Here is an 18,326-nt window from a genome sequence, read left to right on the forward strand (position 1 = left end):
TTATTAAATATGGTTTTGTAAGCAATTTTTTTTTAGAAAATCACGTTTATGCGAGGGTCATTACAAAAAAGGGGGTGTGTACCGCCCATTCTGGCAGTAGAAGACTTCATGCCAAATTTGATGACGCTAGCTTGTTGTGATGAAATCAAGGTGATTTTTAAAGGTTCTATTATGGTATTCAATCGGTTAACCGATTAATTTTGGTCGGTAAACTGTTCGAATCATTCAAAATTGCCTATTTTCAAATAACGAATAAACCGATTAATTTGTGTTGGTTAACCGATTAACCGAAATTTATTTTTTTTTGCACTTTAACATATTTTTTTTGTTTTTAATTTTCCATTTTAATTCAAATACAAATGTCAAAGTAAAATTACATATTTTTTTCAACATTCAAGAAATATGTTTTGAGTATAATAACTGATAATTCAGGCGCGGATCCAGGTCAACCATGTGGGGGGGGGGAATTAAAATTTGTTCTACATTTTTCTTTGTATTCCTTTTTTATACGAAAACTTTTCGGTTTTTTGGGGGAATTTCCTATTTCACCCCCTCTGGAACAGCGCTTGATTTAATTTATATGTAATTGTCTGATGAGAACATGATAATAGACGAAACTGAAACGAGTTTTTATCAGAACTTATCGAAATTATTAAAAGTGTTTAAATCTAAAAAGTCCAAAAGGACTCCAATGGTATAACACTGTGCAACAAGAAAATCTTTCCCGTTGCAACGGGAAATGAAAGTTGGTAGATAATTAGTATACCAAAACCCCCAAAGGGTTTTTAAAAGTTAGCTCGTGTTTTAAAGTTATTCGCCTTTAAAGTTCAAATTTTTTGAGTAAAAATTTTTCATATATATTTTATGAATAATTTATTGAAGTAAGACAATATTTATATAAGTAATTTTAGTTGAATGTTCTAGTCCTAATATACTTAAAATTCATTAATTTTAACACTTTTTGCAGATTTATTTTTTTTATTTTTATAGTTTTTGGTACTTAGATACGCAATTACCAATTTTTGGAGAATTGCTGAATATTGCTGTAAAAGTATTGAGTAGTGGGTATCGTGTATCGAGTATTTGCCATATTGTTTGAGTACTCAATACTCAAAAGTAGTTACTCAATACTTTTAGACTTGTATTTTTACAATTTAATTTATTTAAATTTAACTGTTATGGCGCAAAAAATGCATCTCTACTATAAATACAACTCAAATCAATATTAGAAATGTAACTCTTAGCGTAAACAATTTTCAAATCAGAATAAAATATTATTAAAAAAACTGGAATAATAGTTAAAAAGTTCAAAATATTTATTGATATAATCTTGTAAACCTAAAATGTTTCTAAAAAGGAGTGATGTCTGCTAATACATTACCGAAAAGCAGAAAAATATATCGTTTTTAAATTTAAAAAAATCCGTTAAAAGTATCGAATAGTATTGAGTACCCAAACGAAAAGTGTTGAGTAGTATTGAGTAATCAAAAGTAGTAGAATGTTACAGCACTATTGCTGAACAAAGTATTAAGATGTTTTAATTTTTTGAAATCAAATCGTAGTTTCCTGTTATAATAGTGCAACTTTTTGTGAATTTGTGAACCATTATTTGTTAATAAAGTGAAAAGAAGTTTTTAAATAAAGTTAATTACTAAAAAAAATATTTTTAGTTTAATAAAGTTTGTGAAATGTCTTGCAATATAAACAATTTTTGTTACGTTTGTGGCCATTTCACACCACAAATGTTAAAACATGGTTCGTTTACAGAAGAATTTATATCTGTTGGGTAAAAATAGGTCTGACAGCTATCAGAGATCTGTTGACGCAATGATGAATGCTTTTTCTAAAATAGGCGTTAATATGTCGCTAAAAATTCATTACCTACATCATCATCTAGACTACTTCGGTCAGCAACTAGCGACCGAATCAGATGAACAAGGTGAACAGTACCACCAAATTGCAATGCCATTTGAAATGAGGTAATCTTTAATATACATATATTTTTTTTCCCAATACATTTTAACACAAATTTTGCAGATATCGAGGAAAAAAGTCTCCCGATGCTGTATTAGCGGAAATTTGTTGGTGGAGCAAGAACTTGCATTACGATGATGAAGGAGAAGAAAACACAGGAAGTGAACTACAAAATTTGTCTACTTCAAATTCTGGTTCTAAAGAGCATCCACCAGAGCAGAAAAGACCTCGAACTATATAATGTAGTTCATTATACCCTACACCACCATAGTGGGGAGGGTATTATGCGTTTGTGCAGATGTTTGTAACGCCCAAAAATATTAGTCTAACACCCACCTTAAAGTATACCGATCGTATACGATTGGTATACATGAATATACAAAATTCATGTCACCAAATTTTGTTACGATCGGTCCATAATTAGTCATAGCTCCCATATAGACCCGCTTCCGAAAATCACTTTAACGTGCATAAATCGCTTAAAAATTTTGGTAAACACACAAAATTCAACATAGTTAACTTTAATATAGACATAAATCACACGACCTAATTTTATGGTGATCGGTCCACAATTGGTCATAGCTCCCATATAAGGCCCACTTCCAAAAATCACTCAAAAATATAAATTATTGAAATTTTAAAAGAAAAATATTTTTACTCATTTACTTGGTGTAGGGTATTATATGGTCGGGCTTGACCGACCATACTTTCTTACTTGTTTTTATATAAACTATGTAAAAAATATACAAATTAAATTTTAAAAATTAAATATATGGGGGATTTCATGTCAAGTGAACCAACTTTTGAAATCGATGGCTTCCGATCGGGATGAAATTTGCACCAAGGTTAGCTCTATTGGATAGTAACTCAGACACAATTTTTCAACAACATCGGTCGAGAACTCTCTGAGTTATAGGGGGTAAAATTTTGACAATTTGGTCAAACAGGGGTTTTTTCTTATCCATGTAACTTATTACCTATTGTTCTTAGCAAAATGTGTCCCAAATAGTATAGATAGCTATTTTTTCGATCTTTCGAAAAAAAATATTTAAAAAAAAAATAAAAAATTTTTAATATTTTTTTTCCGAAATCAAAAACTTTTTTGACTTTTTTTTAAAATACGCCCTTTTTTTTTTTTTTTCTTAAAATAAAGTTTAGATATTTTCCTTGAACACCTACTTGGTCGCTTAGTGGGATGCGAGTGGGATATCTATCAAAATAAATATTTTGTAACTCAAAACATAAAATTTTTGACTTTTTTTGCAAAATCAAAAACTTTGTTGACTTTTTTTTTTTCAAAATGGACCCTTTTTTAATCTTTTTTTTTAGGTCAAACAAAAGCTTAGATATTATCCTTGAAGACCCTTTTGGTCGCTTAGTGGGATGCGAGTGGGATATCTATCAAAATAAATATTTTTTAACTCAAGACTTACAATTTTTGACTTTTTTTTTTGCAAATACGATTTTTTTTCCAAATGGGCCCTTTGTTTAAAAGTTTTTTTGTAGTCAAAAGAAAGCTTAGGTCCATTCCTTTAAGATATTTTTAGTCCCTTAGTGGGATGCGAGTAGGATATCTATCAAAATAAATATTTTGTAACGCAAGACATACAATTTTTTAATTTTTTTTTGCAAAATCAAAATTTTTTTCCAATATGGGACTTTTTTTTAAAAATTTTTTTTTGCTCAAAAGAAAGCTTAGGTCTTTTCCTTTAAGACCTATTTTGTCACTTAGGAAGATGTGAGTAGGATATCTATTAAAATAAAAATGTTGTAACTCAAGACATTCAATTATTGACTTTTTTTTTGCAAATTCGAATTTTTTTCCAATATGGGCCCTTTTTTAATTTTTTTTTTTGCTCAAAAGAAAGCCTAGGTCCATTCCTTTAAGATATTTTTAGTCCCTTAGTGGGATGCGAGTGGGATATCTATCAAAATAAATATTTTGTAACGCAAGACATACAATTTTTTAATTTTTTTTTGCAAAATCAAAATTTTTTTCCAATATGGGACTTTTTTTTAAAAATTTTTTTTTGCTCAAAAGAAAGCTTAGGTCTTTTCCTTTAAGACCTATTTTGTCACTTAGGAAGATGTGAGTAGGATATCTATTAAAATAAAAATGTTGTAACTCAAGACATTCAATTATTGACTTTTTTTTTGCAAATTCGAATTTTTTTTCAAAATGGGCCCTTTTTTAAAAATTTTTTTTTAGTCAAAAGAAAGCTTAGGTCCATTCCTTTAAGATATTTTAGGTCCCTTAGTGGGATACGAGTGGGATATCTATCAAAATAAATATTTTGTAACTCAAGATATACAATTTTTGATTTTTTGGCAAAATCAAAAACTTTTTTGACTTTTTTTTAAAATGGGCCCTTTTTGTAATTTTATTTTTTTGCTATAAAGAAAGCTTAGGCCTATTCCTTTAAGATGGTTTTGATCGCTTAGTGGGATGCGAGTGGGATATATATCAAAATAAATGTTTTGTAACTCAAGACATACAATTTTTGTGTTAAAACATTTATTTTGATAGATATCCCACTCGCATCCCACTAAGGGACTAAAAATATCTTAAAGGAATGGACCTAGGCTTTCTTTTGAGCAAAAAAAAAAATTAAAAAAGGGCCCATATTGGAAAAAAATTTTGATTTTGCAAAAAAAAATTAAAAAATTGTATGTCTTGCGTTACAAAATATTTATTTTGATAGATATCCTACTCGCATCCCACTAAGGGACTAAAAATATCTTAAAGGAATGGACCTAAGCTTTCTTTTGACTACAAAAAAAATTTTAAACAAAGGGCCCATTTGGAAAAAAAATCGTATTTGCAAAAAAAAAAGTCAAAAATTGTAAGTCTTGAGTTAAAAAATATTTATTTTGATAGATATCCCACTCGCATCCCACTAAGCGACCAAAAGGGTCTTCAAGGATAATATCTAAGCTTTTGTTTGACCTAAAAAAAAAGATTAAAAAAGGGTCCATTTTGAAAAAAAAAAAAAAAAAGTCAACAAAGTTTTTGATTTTGCAAAAAAAGTCAAAAATTTTATGTTTTGAGTTACAAAATATTTATTTTGATAGATATCCCACTCGCATCCCACTAAGCGACCAAGTAGGTGTTCAAGGAAAATATCTAAACTTTATTTTAAGAAAAAAAAAAAAAAAAAAAAAAAAAAAAAGGGCGTATTTTAAAAAAAAGTCAAAAAAGTTTTTGATTTCGGAAAAAAAATATTAAAAATTTTTTATTTTTTTTTTTAAATATTTTTTTTCGAAAGATCGAAGAAATAGCTATCTATACTATTTGGGACACATTTTGCTAAGAACAATAGGTAATAAGTTACATGGATAAGAAAAAACCCCTGTTTGACCAAATTGTCAAAATTTTACCCCCTATAACTCAGAGAGTTCTCGACCGATGTTGTTGAAAAATTGTGTCTGAGTTACTATCCAATAGAGCTAACCTTGGTGCAAATTTCATCCCGATCGGAAGACATCGATTTCAAAAGTTGGTTCACTTGACATGAAATCCCCCATATATGAACAATTTTTACTCAAAAAAGCTGAACTATAAAGGCGCATAACTTTTAAATACGAGCTAACTTTTTAAAACCCTTTGGGGGTTTTGGTCTACTGATTTTATATGCTTAGAAAAAACTAAAAAAAATAACTGACAAATTGGATATTCTTTATCACGTCTTACTTTCGATTTCTCCAACATCTACAATCAGCGAGAGAGTTTTTTTCAAGTCGAGTTTTATTACAACTAAAAAAAAATTATTTACTTTTTGGTTGAATTATTATGCTTTGTTTATTTATTATGTTTTTATTCTTTTTGTTAATAAAATACTTCAATAATTACACAAAATTCGTGATTTAGTTTCAGTTTAACATTTAAATAAAAATTATTCAGTTAATCGAATAATTTAAAATTAACCGGTTAAATCTCAACCCGGATTAATTATTTGCTCGATTAACCGATTAAACCAGAAACAAGATTAATTGAATATCCTAGGTTCTATGCTTATGTTTCTATAAATATTGAACTGAATTAGCTACTTTTTTAGAAACATATTCTATAAAGAATTTTTGACAGATCTGTGACTTAAAAATTATAGTTTTTGATCATAACTCAACTAATTATGGACCGATTTTACCGTTTTGCAAATAACAGCAAGTAATTTGGATTTCCGTTAAAATAACTTCATTAGCTAAGGGATTCAGAATATATACATTAGACTTGCCCTTAATAAAAAGGTTTTCTTTGGATGTTTACATAATTTTACAACGTTAAAATGTTGTATATTACTAATGAACAAAATTAGACCCTTCCAAGACAAATCACCTTTTAAGGGCAGATCTAATGTACCTATACTTTATAGCGTCTCAAATTATTATTGTAAAAATTACACAGAGAAGAGCTAACTTATATACTACATACATACAAAGACCCTAAGGGTATAAAAAAGAAAAGATGAACTTAATCTAACATTTTTAAATGCTTTTATAACATGGCCTCGTACAAAGTATAATACATAAATACTGTAGTTTTTCTCACAATGTAAACATACACTACACAAATGGATTTGTATGTTAATAAACAAATAATGAGATTATTTGTATACTAAGTAAACGCCTCGTAAACAGTGTTTTTTTTTTTATTTGAGGGGCGTGCGGATGTTAAAGGTCATATAAACGACAACTAAGTCCAAGTAATAAATATGTGCACGTCTTTATATCATTACAATCCTCTAAACATGGCTATGTGGTGGTGTTTGTTAAAACATTTATTGGCTGCAAAGGAACAAACTGTTGTACCGCATACATAAATACACCCAAATATCATTTCATAACAATCATTGGTTTATTCATTGATTCTTCCGTTCAGATATCTAGTCTGTCGTTCTACCATCTAATCGTTGTGTTTGTTTATAGCCCATTTAAGAAGTAAAACAAATGTGTTAATAAAAGTTTATTTGTGTGACATTAAACATACGAAATCTACACGTAATTTCGATACAGTATACTTTTCCAAATATCTCAAAATATTTACAACGTTAACAAAACGTGAGAATAGCTGTATGGAATTGAGTTTTGGTGACTGTGTAAATATTTTATTTGCTTAAATTACAATGAGCTATAATGAATAAATCTCTGACATAGCTGTCAGATTTGACGATTTTCTGCATAGAATAAACACATAGAACTGAAGGAGAGAGTAATATATATGGAAAAATTACTATCTCTTCACACATACGGGTGATACAATAACAAAATACATGCAATACATTCTCATGAATTAGGTTTTTGACAACAGACTTAGGTTTTTGGATCTCAGTTACCTATCTAGTTGTTGTCTATGATTTTCTGTTTAAAAAACTGCAAGGTGTAAATTGTTCTATTAATTGTTTAATTCTTAAAAATTGTATTCACTTTTGAAAAGAAAGTGTAGGAAATCACTTTGATAATATGTACATTAGGGTAAGTCGAATTTTTTCACGAAAAATCGTTAGCAGAAACGCATTCTACGGAAAATTCTAAGAAATAAACGTTGGATAAAAAAATTAAATAATTTTTTTTATTTACATTTAAATATAATAAGGACCTTGAAAGCCCACATTAGATAAAATCTAATAAAAACAAGTAAGAGAGTTATATTCGGTTGTGCCGAATCTTATATACCCTTCACCAAATTATACTTCAAAATACAAATTTTAAATATTTTTATGTAAACAAAAATTTTTTTTTCCAAAGATGTTTTTTCCATTTTTTGTTAAAAATGTTTTTTTGAATTATTTCAAATTTTTTTTTTAATTTGAATTTTTTTCTTTTTTTAATTTTAAAATTTTAAATTTTAAAAAACTTTTTTCTGTTTTTAAAATTTTTTTTGATGAAAAAAAAATTCTGGTTACAATTTTTTTTCCGATTTTGACTCATTGCAGGTTCAACTTACTATGGTCTTATATACGTCGTTGCAAAGGTCTTTGAGATATCTATCATTAGATATCCATATTGCCTATATTAATGACAATCCAGATATAGGTCAAAAATCTAGGTTGTAATGGTTTTTTCCTCATATCTCAGCAGTTGTGGACCGATTTTGCTGATTTTAAATAGCAAACTTCTTGAAAGCATGCCTGACAGAATTATTGAAGAATTGGATCCCGAAGATATCTGGGGTCTTCAGGAAATTGATTTCAACAGACAGACATACAGACAGACAGGCAGACAGACGCTATCTATAAGAACCCAGAATATATATATTTTATAGGGTCGGAAATGAAAAATGTAGAAATTACAAACGGAATGAATAAAGGTCGAATATATAAAAATAAATTTCATAAAAAATATTATTTTATTGTGCAAAAAATAAAATAAAAACATAAAAAAATTAAACTGCTTTTATTTAAAATAAAAAAAATATTTTTATTTAAGTTTTTATTTTTATACCCTTCACCATCGTGAGAAGGGTATATATGTATAAGTTTGTCATTCCGTTTGTAATTTCTACATTTTTCATTTCCGACCCTATATATATATTCTGGATCCTTATAGATAGCGGAGTCCATTAAGCCATGTCCGTCTGTCTGTCTGTTAAAATCAATTTTCTGAAGACCCCAGATATCTTCGGGATCCAAATCTTCAATAATTCTGTCAGACATGCTTTCGAGAGGTTTCATATTTAAAATCAGCAAATTCGGTCCATAAATAACAGAGATATGAGTAAAAAACCGGGACAACCTCGATTTTTGACCTATTTTTGATCTATATCTGGATTACTAAGTCATTAATATAGACAATATGGATATCTTATGATAGATATTTCAAAGTCCATTGCAACGATGTAGATAAGGCTATAGTAAGTTGGACCTACAATGGGGCAAAATCGGGAAAAATATTTTTTAACCCGAATTTTTTTTTCATCAAAAATTTTTTTTTGTCATACATTTTTTTTCCAAAGAAAAAAAAATTTAAAAACTAAAAGAAAAAAAATTTAAAAGAAATTTTTACAAAAAAATAAAAAACTATTTAAAAAATTTTTTTTTTGAAAAACAATTAAAAAAGAAAATTAAATTTTGTTTACCTAAAAATATTTAAAAAAATTTATTTTTAAGTATAATTTGGTGAAGGGTATATAAGATTCGGCACAGACGAATATATCTCTCTTACTTGTTTCATAATAATTTATATTGATGATATGTTTTTTTTGTTTCAGAAAACAACTAAAAAACGTAAGGCACATAGCATAAAGAGTACTTTAAAAAACTATTTTTTTGTATAAATTATAATTCTAGTTTTAATGTAATTCAGATTTGAAAATTTTGTTTCAATATCTCAAGTAGTTTTCATTTTATATCGTTTTTTGCTTCTCCTATAAACTTATGAAAACTGATGTTATGTTACTTTGCATTTTAGACGACGCACAGTAGTATGAGAAAAAAAAAAGATTGAAATAAAAATTACACAAAACTGTTCGCATTAACAATTGTGTGTAATGTTTCAATTAAGTTATGTTGGCTAAAATTTGAAAATTGAAAAACTTCTGAAAAATACAGCTTTAGCTTTGTTTAATAGGTTATTAAATTAATATATTTTTAGAACATTATTGAAAAGTCCCTACCTTTTAATGATTTCAACAAATCTGTAATTTTTTTCCCCAAGGCCATTTTTTTAGAAGAAAATCCCTACGAATAGGGATTTTTCCCTACGTATAACATCACTGATCGGAGTATATAACAAACAAATGGCATTCGTGTCATAAGAAAAACTTTTTTAAAATATTTGTGGCAAAATTCTACAACATTTTTGATTTTCTTCATATAAATTTAAACATTTTTAATTTAAAATTTTGAAAACAATGTTACACAAATTTGAAAAGTTTAAGTATTTCTCTCTGGGATTTTAATAAATATGTACTAATTAATACAAACCAAAAATAATGTTCCAAGTCTACTTTGATTGACTTATTTATTTGGTTGCAATAAAGCATTCTGAATGATTTTATAAAATTTTAATACCGGCATATAAAAAGTATAAAACAATAATAGTTAAATACAATTTTTGTAATGCTCTTGTATTTTTAATAATATTTGAAAATTCGAATATGTATGGGGGTCCATGGGCCTTTACAAATTTCTTAAAAATTTTGTTAAGCATATTTCCGGTTTCTCTGTTTATACATACATATGTATGTAAATATATTAACGGCATTATTTGATTTCTCAGTACAGATAATAACATCTAAAAAAATTGACACAAAGAGTCTGAACGACTTTAATACAAAAGGTTTTTTCTTAAACACATTTCCATACAAACAGACACAGATGTACACTTATAACACAATGTTTTTGTGAATGTGAAGTGCACACTACTATGAACACATCCCTAAATATTCTTTTATTATGTAAATTTTTAAAGTATTTTTATTTTTTGTAAATATCTGCACAAACATTATTACAAGTAAAGGTGAGTGTATCTTTGTTTATATTATAGAAATTCTGGAATTTATTAAAAAATGTTTTTATTATTATGGATCCTTAAGTATGTATAACACAAAGAGGGGGTGTTATTATTTAATAAATTTCCTAACATTTGTTTTAACATAAATATTTATGTATGTACATTAGACTTGTATTTAAAAAATATTTCTAGTTTATGAAAATTACTAACACTCTAACGTTATTTATTATGATATCAAAGTTTCGACAAAATACCAACAATAAACAGTGATTTTATGTTTTCTTGCATTTTAGTCTACAATTGGTAGAATTCTATTTTATTAGCATACAGCTTGGAAAGATTTTTCTAATAAAATTTAAATAATCGACTTAAGAAGGGTAAGTAATTTTAAAAAGGTCCCTTACAACGAAGGGCAGGTTTAATGTACATATTAGAAGTAATATAAGTACCAGTGTAGCCATTTGAAGGGATTTGTCTAAAAATTGGAGTTTTCAAGATTGGCTTGTGACAGAATTTCGTGAAGAGGGATTTTAACAAAATTTTAGTATATTATGTACTTACATTTTAAGTGATTTTAATTTTTTAGTCATTCATATTTTCACAAAAAATAATTTATTGCTGTATTTGTATCTGTATCTGTATTTAAAAATATTAATCACATTCATTAAATATAAATACAAAAAAAAAAATAGATATGCATTTCAAGATTTTTGTATTGCTTCCACAATACTTCTTACCATGATTATCAAAACATTCTAATATACAGTGAGCCTCAAAAGTGAAAACAGCAGCGAATTTTTTGATGTTTTAAGATCATGAAAATCATTATAGTCCGACTTAAATCTATATTTTTCACAACCAAAGATATTATTCAAGCCAATCTCTATCAAACCGAAACTTTAAAATTTTAATCATGGATAAATTTTAGAATTTTCATTATCTTAAAAAATATCCAATAATTTTTGGTGTATACTCACTTTTACGGCTCACTGTATGAACAATGACAATTTTTCGGAAATTTTTTTTTTTATGAAAACAAAAACGTGTTTGACTTTTTTTTTCAAAATGGGCCTTTTTCAAAAGAAAGCTTAGATAAGAGTTGAATATATATCAATATATGTAAATGTTTTGTAACTCAAAACATAGAATTGGTCAATTCACAAGGTCTCTTATTAGTCATATTGTCCTAATGTCCTAATATATCACGACTCGGCGGCTCGGCTTAACCGACTTTTAGGCATTTGGCGCAGGATTCTGCTGGTTGGTTACGATAACACAATAAACATAGCATAAAAAGTAGTATTATGACAATATGACATGAATTGACCAAAATTGTGAATTGACCAAATATTTGATTTTTTTTTTGCAAAATCAAAAACTTTGTTGACTTTTTTTCAAAATGGACCCTTTTTTATTTTTTGCTCAAAAGAAAGTTTAAATATTTTCCTAGAAGACCTTTTTGATCGCTTAGTGGAATGCTAGTGAGATATCTATCAAAATAAATATTTTGTAACTCAAGACATACAATTTTTTACTTTTTTTTTTTTGCAATATTGAACATTTTTTTTCCAAAATGGGCCCTTTTTTTAAATGTTTTTTTTACTCAAAAAAGCTTAGTTGTTTTCCTTAAAGTCCTATTTGGTGGGTTAGTGGGATGCGAGTGTGATATACATATATCAAAATAACATTTAAGGTTAAAGAGGGAAACTTTTTAAGTACTGCACAACCCATTGAAGCTGGAGTCCCCCAAGGCAGTATCCTGGGACCTTTTTTATATTTGATATATTCGTCTGATATGCCAACTAACAATCGCACTCATCCATCAACATTTGCTGATGATACTGATATTCTAAGCATTCATGAAAACCCTCAAGAAGCGTCTCGTTACTTACAAAACCACATATTTGAATTAGAAAAATGGTTAAAACAATGGAAAATTAAAGTCAACGAGCAAAAATATACACACATTACATTTACATTGCGTAGAGATTCATGACCCCTATTTATATCAATAACCAAACAATAATTCAACAATCGGAAGTGAAATGCCTCGGAATACATCTCGATCGTCGCCTTACATGGAAAAGTCATATAGATGCAAAGTTGACTCAAATGAAATTGAAATCAATTCAAATTAATTGGCAGAAAATAATTTTTTATTAAAACAAAACTAAAATATCACAAAAATTCAGTTTGCTAACATAACTACTTAATTTTTAATATTTAAAACTGCTAATTTATTTTATAAAATATTTTTATAGTTATTTTTGGGTTTTTTTTAATTCTCCTCTTGATCTAAACTGTTATTTGTTCCTTATTATATTAGTTAGACAAAATACTATTTTTGAGTTGAAAAGATATATTTACATCTAAACTCTCTATATTTAAAAATGGAATATTGTATACATACATATATATATACGCCTATGTACAAATAATTTTCTAAATAAAGAATTAAATTGAAAAAAAACTGCTTAATTTGAAAATCGTTCCTGAAGCATGAGAAACTTCTTTCGCAACTAGCAGAATTAATAGTAATGCATGATTCCTCTATGATAAGAATGTTTGCGCTGATGATATGTGTCGGATAAAATGTGATCGGATAAAAAATGAACCAAAAAGGTTTGCGGATTTGACTCCTTTATTTTAGCTTGTAAAAACCAAACATTACATGTGCTCCGTTGTACGATTGGCATTGGAATATTTTTTAACTTTTGGGGTTCCAAAAACCCCATGTTCTAGGGCACAGGAATCTCTTAACGGAACAATCTACAAATCCAAAAAACTCTTTCTGCGACTTTTCAAATTTTTATCTGGGGTGGACAGATGCGAGTCTGGGGTGGTTTTGCCCACCCCAGCACCCCCCTATCTACGCCAATGATGATCACAGTTGCCCCCTGGTATATCAAAAACGCGAATATACACAAAGATCTAAACGTGCCCATTGTAAAAACTGAAATCTCGAAATATATACAAAAATATTTTAAAAAAACTTGAAGTTCACCCAAACCCGCTGGCCCGCAACATATTAAATAACCGTGGCCACACTCGATTAAGAAGGAGGGACACAGCAGATCTAATAAAGAAGAATGCCAATTTAACCAAAACAACCATGAATAAAAAATGTTTCGTCCGGCACTGGCTGGACTAATTAAATAATAATTATTAGATATAAGATTTGAACCACTTATTGTTAGTTCATTAAGAAGATACAATAAATAAATGAAAAAAAAAATATATCAAAATAAATGTTTTGTAACTCAAGATATAAAATTTTTGATTTGTTTTTGGCAAAATCAAAAACTTTTTTGCCTTTTTTTAATGGGCCCTTTTTTAATTTTTTCTTGTTCTAAAGAAAGCTTTAAGATGAAATTCTTTAAGATGTTTTTGGTCGCTTAGTGGGATGCGAGTGGGATATACATATATCAATATTTTGTAACTCAAGACATACAATTTTTGTGTTTACTCTTTGCGGTTTGGTGATTAGTTTACTAACCACATTTTTTTATTGTCTTTAAAACATAGTTTATTGCCATCTATTGCCATTTTGCTAAACAATTATATTTTTTGAAGTGATCGTTTATGATTTTTTGCAAAACTTTGCCGTCAGGGTAAACATCAGTTTTTTAAGAGACTTTCACTAATTCAATAAAAAAAGCACAGAGTGTTTATTGTTCATCGAATTCAGTGTTACTTTGATATTTCGGTTGTTTGGTCAGAAAATTTAATCAATAATATTCGATTTCAAAAAAATTTATACGAAACAAAAATTTTTATCATAGTTATTTAATGGTTAGTAACTAACCACTTCAATCCACAAAAAACCTATTCTTGTTTTGATTAATTATTTTTCTTAATTTTTACAATAAACTAACCTTGATTAAAGTAAAAATGCAATTGTTTTGATTTTAAACTTATACACAAAAGAGCGTGGCTGAAAGAGTTAAAATATTTATTTTGATAGATATTCCAGCAAAATCTTTGCTTACAAATAAGCTGAAAAATAAGGGGAATTTGACGATAAGACTACTACTGAAAAAAGTACTTATTTTTGTTAGCGATGTCCCAAAAGTAAGTACTTAATACATAATTTTTGGCCGGAAATAAGTTGTTTTGTTAGTAGAGTTATTTATAGAATTGTGTATTTACAAAAAAAAATTAAAAAAAAAATAAGTCGCAGCCACGAGTCGAACCAACAACTATCCTATTTGCTAGTCTGCTGTTGTACTGACTACACCACTGCTTAGTCATTTTATTGTGCATCAAATAATTGTTTTCACACAGTAATAATATATTCTTTACTGTTTTTCTAAAAATAAAAATGCGCAAATTGAGAAAAAGGAACGGTTTATGTGTTTTGTTTGTTTATTTTGATTTTTTAGACTTTACTACTTCGAAAGTATGTTATTAAAAAAGATAGTACTTGTAGCTTTGTAAGCGAAGTTTTTGCTGGGATGCCACTTTGGAAAAAAAAGTTCGATTTTGCAAAAAAAAAACAATAATTATATGTCTTGAGTTTAAAAAAATTTTAATTTGATAGATATCCCACTAAGCGACCAAAAACCTCTTAAAGGAATGGACCTAAGCTTTCTTTTGAGCAAAAAAAATATTTAAAAAAAGGTCTAGTTTGCAAAAAAAAGTCAAAAATTTTATGTCTTGAGTTACAAAACATTTATTTTGATAGATATCCAACTCGCAAATAGGACTTCAGGAAATTATCTATGCTTTCGTTGGAGAAAAAGAAAAAAAGAGCCCGTTTTGAAAAAAGCAAAAAAAGTTTGATTGATTTTTTATTTTTAATTTTTTTTTCGAAAGATTGAAGAAATAGCTATCTAAAATATGTGGGACACATTTGGCTAAGAACAATAAGTATCTATAAGTTACATGGATGAGAATAAACACCTGCTTGAACAAAATGTCAAATTTTTGACCCCTTTTAACTCAGAGAGTTCTTGACTGATTTGGTTGAAAAATTGTGTCTGAATTACTATCCAATATAATTCACATTCGTGCAAATTTTATCCTGACCGGAAGAAATCGATTTCAAAAGTTGATTCACTTGACATGAAATCCCCCATATGTATAAGAAGAGACATGCATACTATTGTTTCTATAACCACAGTTGTCTCATTCTCGAAATAAACCACTAATCAGGAATCAAAATTAATTCTAATTACTAAGAAAGTATCGATCGTATCTAGCAAATTTATAAATTCGACTCTTCTGAATCTTAATTATGTATAAAAATATGAAATAAAATTTCACTTTTTGTATAAAAACTGTTATACACCAGATTTTTATAGAAAATGGAGTTATACATAGGATATAGAAAACACTGTTATACACAAGATTTTCTATAGAAAAATCTGTTATGTACAAGATCTTGTGTATAACTGTATTTTTTGTGTACAAAAATCTTGTGTTTAACAAGTGTATAATTGTTTTCTGTAGAAAATCTTGTGTTCAACAGTCTTATCTATAGAAAATTGTGTGTATAATATTAGTTTCTATACTCTTAACTTGTTTAATAACAAAATTTTAAAATCCTTAATTTGTTAAACTCAACTTGGTAAATTTTAAAATTATTAACTTTTGGGGATTTAAATTTTGAGATGGAGATTATTTGGGGACATGAGCTAAAATTTATCTGGCAACATTGATACATACATATGTTTAAACAATATTATATGTACTTAAGTACATGTAACACAGGAAGAACTCTCATGAGTATCAGCTGACTGACCCAAATACAAATATAGCACAAAAATATGTAAATTTTTACTGTTTTTCAAATACAAGATTCTCGTAAAAGTTGAATGTATAAATTCTTTTATGGCATTATTAATGGGGTTATACATGGGATAATTGATTTTAATTATCTTCTAAATAATTCTTTGAGACAAGCTAAATTCTTAATAAGATAACACATGTATTGTATTCTATAAATATTCTTGTGTGGATTTATTTAAGTTTGTATTCAAATTTGTTATTATTTTAAGACATAACAGTTTGTAATAGTTGATCGAAATTAAAAGTGCACATATTTTTAAAATAAAACATCTTATTTTCGGAGCTACCAATTTTATTTGAAATTTCATGCAAAATTTTACATTTTCAAACCTTTTTTTACGAATCTTCCAAATTTGAAATTAATGGATTTCGAGAATTTGTTTTTGGTCACAATTTTTATACCTTTCACAATGAGTGGCAGGGTATATATAAGTTTGTCATTGCGTTTGTAATTTCTTCATTTTTAATTTGCGACCCCACATAGTATATATATATCAGAGATCGAAAATAACTCGTCCATATACCAAAAAACCCAAATTGTGATTTATATTTTTGTGATCAAAATAAATCACTGAAAATAACAGTTATAAAATGATTTTTATTTAAATGGTTTGGTTTAAAAGTTTAAGTAAATTGGACTTTTTATGGGAATTTGATGGCCTTAATTTTTTTTATTTTCTATTTTCCAAAAACGTTAGTATAAAAAAATGTGAAAAAAGTTTGAGCACGATCGGTTAAAAATTGGAGTGATGCATGGGGGTTGAAGTTCATGAGAACGAAATGCGGGAAAATGGATAGAAAAAGACTCGTAAGTTACGAGTCGTAACTACTCAGTAGTCACCCCTAGAGAGGTACAATATATGATCAACCCCCACAGTTTTCACAGTTAGAATATGTTTGTGGATTCTGTAACTTCTAAACGGTAAGTCCGGTTTGAATGAAATTTCACACGCGCAAAGAGGAAGTGTGGTCGAGTTTATATTTTGGAACTCATGGGCCAACCAGGGGTCCCCAAAGTAGGACACTGATGGTATGTTAAATTACACTATACAACAAAATCAATTTTTTTCCAAAATTATGAGGTCCGATCAATAAATTTTCATAGAGTAGACAAAAAAAATAGACACGTGTATCGGCGTTTTGAAAGTTTACATCTGAATTTCATTTGAGGGCGGGATAAAGTTTCCCAACTCTGGCACATTCTTATTGTTAATCTTCATAAGAAACCATATGATCCTTACATTTTAGGTATAAAATGTGTTCCGCAAAGTTATGTAAAATGTTACGGAAAATATTTTTGTAGAATATGTTAACCCTCTAACCCCTCAAGGCATGGGTCTTTTTTGTCCTTCTTTTAAAAAGAGCAACAAACTCCATTAAAACAGGGATTTAAGGGATTAAAAAGTTCCGCAAAAATATTGTCCTTTTTGCCATTAAATAATTACTTTTGCAATTTAATTTAAATGAATCGAAATGTGTACGTAATTGTCGTTCTAATAAGATATAAAAGATAAAAATTGGTTAAAAAATGTTAGAATTATTAAAAAATCGCCAGGCCATTAACGTGTCTCAGGCCACTAGAACCAGAAATGTAGGAACAAAATTAACATATTTTGAAAAATATTAAAACAAAAGTTTATTCTTACTTAAAATATATCCATATTTACTTGTATATGAGTTTTTATTAGTGTTTATAAAAAACCGACTTTTTAAAAAACCGGTTTGTCGGTTAACCGAAAATTGGCCTTTTTTAAAAAACCGGGTTTTCGGTTAACCGACATCGAAAAAATCGGTTAAACCGGTTAACCGTCATATATGTGTAGAAAACATAAAATGTCCAATAAAGTATATACAGCTTTAAAATTACTAAAGGTATTTATAGACGGCAATACTGAGTATTAACACTTTTCTAATTTAAAATATTATTGAAATCATTCGGTATTTCAAAAAATCACTTCGAAAAAACATTTATTGTTTACACGATAGTTTACAAATATTTTATTTCTTTGTTGATTGATATTTTTCTGAAAACTTTATTTTTATTTTATATTTTCTTGACATTTTTGTTTGCCTTATTTGTATTTATGAATACATACCCGATACATATGAAAATA

This window comes from Calliphora vicina, chromosome 3 (genome assembly GCF_958450345.1).
Source record: "Calliphora vicina chromosome 3, idCalVici1.1, whole genome shotgun sequence".
In the NCBI taxonomy this organism is placed as follows: domain Eukaryota; kingdom Metazoa; phylum Arthropoda; class Insecta; order Diptera; family Calliphoridae; genus Calliphora; species Calliphora vicina.